Here is a 6,046-nt window from a genome sequence, read left to right as displayed (position 1 = left end):
ACTCAAATTAGTAGATATTAAGGAAGTTCAATTTTTTTCTTAATTATTGTTCTTTGTAATTTAAAGCGGGTTGTTTGAAGACTAAATTGTTCAACAACTATGCATTGCTCCTAAGTTTTTTATTTCAACGCACCTACTGGAGAAAATACGAAGTACCAACGTAAACAGCTATTAAATACGATGGTTTTGACATTTATCTATATTAAATTACTATTTTCCATTTAGTATTACTAAATACAGACCCAGTTGCATTTTCGACATCAATTACTTTTGTTGCTTATAGTGATGTTGCTCAGTCCCAATCGTATATCCCAATAATCGGTTTTGGATTCGAGGACTGAAAATTCAAATTCCAATCATTTCAAAATCCAGTTTTATTTCTTGCCATGTGAAAAGAAAATCTTTCTGTAGCGTATTGTGGGTAGCAATGAAAATTGGATCTACTATGACAATTCCAAGCAGAAACAGTCATGGATCTAGGGGATCCATTTATATCGACACCGAAGCGGAATATACATCGCTATGAAATCCTGTTATATATATGGTGGGATCAGAAACATGTGACGTATTAGCTAAATTAATAAAAATCATCCTCCTGCATGATTGTGAAAGATGCCATTACAACTTGAATATGAGATTTAGTCGCACTCAGCATAGTCAGCAGATTTAGCACTCTCTGATTACTATTTGTTCAGGTGAATGTAGTACCAGTTGGCCGTTTCGAAAATAGACCGATGATTAAATTGCTGGCAGATCAAATGCCTAGCGGGAAAATGTGTTGAAAACTAATAAATATAAATATATATATATATATATATATATATATATATATATATATATATATATATATATATAACAATGCTAACTCCGACAGTAAATACATATTTCTGTGGATAGTTGCTAAGATTCATAAAGCTGAATTGGTGATTCTGGTACCTCGGCGAAGACATGACGAGTCTACGGTGACTACAATCGATACCTAGCTTCTGGAGCTGCTCTGTAACTAATCCGTAGTCACATACGTTACGGTAATTCAAAAAAAAAACAAATAACGACGGTATCCGACCGAAGCTGTCCAAAGCCTTTCAAATCAAAATGTCTGCCATTATGACGGAGACGGCGAGCGAAGGAAGACATTATGATTTAAACATAGCGCCGAAGGAAATGTTTAGCCGAGACGCTGAAGATTAAGCAGTGATGTAAAAATATCTATGAGTTCAAAAGATTAAAAAAAATGAATTTGAGATAATGAAATGAAATTGAAGCTTCATTGTTCCAGCACTAAAATAAAATTTAATGAGGAACAAATGTTGAATGAATGTAATATAGATGAAATTTAAAAAGGAATAGGAATAAAATGAATAAAGGTAAAATCGAAAACGAATCGAATTAAAAATATTTAAAATTTTGAAACAAAAAATATAACGGCCACGTAAAATTCACCATGTTGCACGTACCCTCCATTCACGTGTCCAAACCCAATTTTGCGAAAGATAACGTCGGAGTCACCACTTTAGGGTATATATATATATATATATATATATATATATATATATATATGCTAACGCCGACAGTAAATACATATTTCTGTGGACAGTTGCTAAGAATCATAAAGCTGAAATAACTCCTATCAGATGAAAACATAGGAGGGTGGCCAAGATCAAATACGGATAAAGTTGCTTTGCTGACTATCTAAGTGACATATTTCAACTATTCTTGACGGTTGCTCGCAACTCCTAGCTGGAACAAAATAGTATTTTGAGTCACCTAAATAAGTTATGAGAAAAATAAGAATTCTCAGGGAAAAATACTAGATACCGAACTTAACGATGCAACTCTTTTAACAAATATTACAAAAGTAGAAAATTGCAGTAGGAAAAAAATTGTACTGGTGCCGGCGTTGTGCCTGCGACGCTGCGGATCTTCCAACTAATGAGAACATACCAACTAATAATAACGACACTGTCGGATGACTAGATGTCAGTGCATTCTGATCCAAGAATGTTTAGTTCTAACTGCAATTCCATCCAAATAAAATAGAGAAATAGTTTAACCAGTGGAAAATAAAGGCAAACCATACCATGTTACTTATATAATGGGAAGATAAGAGAAGTTAGTAAAATTATATAATGCTAACTTCCCACAAGAAAAGGATGCAAAATACTTAAGCGTTTACATGGATCGTAGATTAACTTGGCAAAAGCACATTGGAACTAAGCGTAATCAATTTCACAACAAACTCAGTAATGCGTATTGGTTAAGAGGTCGCCACTCACATTTAAACAATAAGAGCAACAAAACAATATTCCTCAAAGCATAAGCAACAGGTACCAACAGATGGCACAACACAGTGGCATATTATTTTGATTATTTAGATGCCGGACCGCTATTGCACAGAATAGCGAAGGAAAAAGCACGTATTCTGCTAATTTTCGTCATTAACTATCGACTGAAAACAGTCGAAATAGTCGATAGTCGCAAAACAGTCGATAGTATATATTTTCAGTCAAATGAACGGTTCGACTGCTTTTTTCCATTTGTGATGTCAGACGAAGATATACGAATTCTTGTCTGTATAAAATATGAGATAGGAAAGGACGGAGATAAATGCTTGGAGCAGTTAATTTTAAATGTCTTTATATTCTCCAATGGTAGTATAAGCGAAACAGAAATGTATATATATATATATATATATATATATATATATATATATATATATATATATATATATATATATATATATATATTCATTCAGATGATAACTTTAAAAAAAAGGAAAAAAACTAATTTCTATTATCATGTAATAAATATAATTTTAAAGGAAGTAGGATTACTTTTATACTGAATGTTCTGTGGATGTGTAAAAAGGAATGGAATAATAACACCACAAATGTTTTGTCCGGTTTTAATATATTAATTGCTATCTTTAAATAACATAGCATAATAAATATAAATAGTACAATATAACTTAAATAAGACCTAAAAGCTAATTATTTTCAATAACCATAACTACTAAATAAAATGTAAACATATACCTAATCATTGAAAAATCTAATTCATGATGAACCTAAAAACGATCGTACAATAACTACCAGACCCTTTTTAAATAAAAGTTTTATTAATTTTTGAACGGAAATATTTTTAAATTACTGTGAATATTATCATTTTCAACTTTTCTCCCGTGAGGCGATTTATTCGATCGTTAATTATTTGCCCAGATTTTGAAAAAACTCGTTCCCAGGGGACAGATGTTGCAGGTATAGAGGATACGTGTAACTGATATAATTCAGATAGTTTCTCCATACTGCTAAATCTGTAAAATTGCTGCAGTACTTGGAGTAATTACTTCTTTCATTCTAGCCATTATATTATCAAAATATCTCCAGATGTCAATACATTCTTGGTCAGTAGTTTTGTCTTAAATTTCGCGTTGTGGAACTAGATTTGTATTTTTTGAAGTTAGAATGGAAGATACCTCTTTTGTGATAACTTTTTGTATCGCCTCAGCATTATTTGCAATACCAAATCCTGTTTTTTTAAATCTAGGATCTAAAAATGTGGATTTCCCGCATATCGTATTCATTTTTAACATTGCCAGACTTTTATTTATCACATATAATACACAATTTTGTCATTTTACCCCATTTGCTTGTTAGAATCCTGGATATGATGGAATGTTGCAGTCCTCTTATTATCCGTATAATTAAAGATTTCGTTGGGATATCTTTCACCAGATAACTCGGTGGTCATTATTTCAAGGGGCTTTAAAAGTTGAACACATTCTGTTAAGATAGTCCATTAGTTAACAAATAAAAACTGTGGTGCTCTTCTTAATAGCCAACAAAACAAATTGTTGAACATTAAAGTAGAGTTTTCCTATCAGAAAATGTATTTATTACAAATACTTAATATATTTAATTCACCTCTTTACGGTTAATATTTTTAAAAGAAATTTAACAACTGCTACTGTAAAAAATTCTTCAAATCTTTTGGATCTATGCAATTTCTGAAACCTTTGGAATCTAATTTTAGTTCTATAGATTTTAGGGAAAAAGTTTCGGCAAACAAGAGGCTTGGACAAAAATCCTAAAAGTTTATTAAAAAAAGTATTACCTATTATACCAGTCCAAAGTATTACCTATTATGCCAGTCAAAAGTATCTTACTATTTATCATTTACAATTTAATTTTTTTACTGTCGAAAACTAGCTTTCCAAAATGCTGCTATTTACAATATATAGTTATTCACAAGCAAACTACAGAAAAAAAACATAAAACCACATATATTACATGTAAATCTATATAAGCATAAATTCTGCGCATTACTTTCAAGGTCGTGGATAGTAAATAGTAATAAAATCAGTCGGACCGAAAATAGCGAGTGAAAACAGTCGACTGAAAACAGTTACTAGTAAAAACAGTCGAACCAACAATAGCGACTGAAATAGTCGATAGTAAAAAGTAGTTAATTACTGAACAGTCGATAGTCTATTTCAGTCGATTGTTCCCAACACTAGTGCTTATGTTTTGTATTTGGAACGATGTTAATACAGAGAGTGGGTAGTTAAGATATTATTAAATGAATTTATTTAATTTTAAGCAATGTTGTTTAAGATTTTGTATTGCTTGTAGATTCCCGTATTGCTGAAACTATTAAGGAGTACGATTTAATAGGTAGTTAGATTTAATGATTAAGGAAGGTATGATCAGATAATGTTACCTTTAACATTATTTGGAGTAGCAACAAATTAATGTGCCCATTTTATCGGAAGGTATATTAGCTGTAAAATAAAACACGACATATGCGAATATTTCATCATAATATACATTAAAAAAATTAGAGAATAACAAGAATCATCTAAGCTGTGTTTAAAAGGTATTTAAATTTTCGCAAGCAGCATTTCATTCAGATTCATAATATAAATATAAACCAATCCATTTTTAATTTTCAGATTTTCAATTAATTTGATATCTGATGAACTCATAATAGCTAAGAAATGTTGTTTAATGTGCTCATCAAGAGTTAAAATGAATGTTTTCAGTCCTCATGAAGGACACAAGGCAAAGTGGATATAAGATAAATTAAGGATGAGCTATCTGTAATCGCGAAATTCCAGAATATCACATATAATGATCGTTTGAAATAAATATATTTGCTAATAGGGAAAATATAACAGCCAGTCTTTTAAATATCGAATAGTGGAATACATAAGTAAAAAACGATGTAATTTTATTGAAAAGTGTATACAAAGAAATTATTATTTTATCAAATAAGGCTGGTTTTAAAATAAAAATTATATTAATGCAACAACAACAACATATCATTCACGAATATTTGGGTATGGGAAACCTCTGTACAAAGTGGGTGCCGCGCGAGCCACTTTTGACAGAAAACAACGACTAGTTGATGATTCGGAGCAGTGTTTGAAGATGATCAAGCGTAATAAACCCGAGTTTTTGCGTCGATATGTGACAATGGATGAAACATGGCTCCATCATTTCACTCCGAAGTCCAATGGACAGTCATCCGAGTGAACAGCACACGATGAACACGCTTCAAAATGTGGGAAAACATAACAGTCAGCTGGCAAGGTTATGGCGTATGTATTTTGGGATGCGCATGGAATAATTTTCATTGACTACCTTTAAAAAGGAAGGACCATCAACAGCAACTATTACATAGCATTATTAGACCGTTTGAAGGACGAAATCTCCGAAAAACGGCTGCATTTGAAGAAAAAGAAAGTACTGCTTCACGAAGACACCATGAATTGGGCTTTGAATTGCTTCCTCATCTACCATATTCTCCAGATCTGGCCCCACCGACTATTTCCTGTTCTTAGACCTCAAAAGATCAGCGATCTCCAGCGAGCATGGTAAGAAATGTTCGTCGAATGAAGAGGTGATCACCGAAACTGAGGCCTGATTTTCAAAAAAAGGAGAAATCGTACTACAAAAATTGTATCGCAAAGTTGGAGGGTCGCTATAAACAGTAAAGGGATTATGTTAAATGAAAAAAACTAATTTTGCCAAAAAATGTGTTGTTA

At 31.9% G+C, this 6,046-nt stretch overlaps 1 long non-coding RNA gene across 1 annotated transcript; it reads right to left on the bottom strand.

The window, feature by feature from the left end:
• Window positions 1-3,847: 3,847 nt before the first annotated feature.
• Window positions 3,848-4,194, bottom strand: LOC143190400 (uncharacterized). Its single transcript, XR_013004231.1, has 3 exons — window positions 4,114-4,194; window positions 3,924-4,013; window positions 3,848-3,876 (listed from the first exon to the last, which is right to left on the bottom strand). It is a non-coding gene; the product is annotated as an uncharacterized LOC143190400 (long non-coding RNA).
• Window positions 4,195-6,046: the final 1,852 nt, after the last annotated feature.

Source organism: Rhynchophorus ferrugineus, unplaced genomic scaffold, assembly GCF_030347505.1.
Source record: "Rhynchophorus ferrugineus isolate W39M unplaced genomic scaffold, kcgeb_rfMv2 rfM1, whole genome shotgun sequence".
NCBI lineage: Eukaryota > Metazoa > Arthropoda > Insecta > Coleoptera > Curculionidae > Rhynchophorus > Rhynchophorus ferrugineus.
This window is presented reverse-complemented; position numbering and strand designations above follow the sequence as displayed.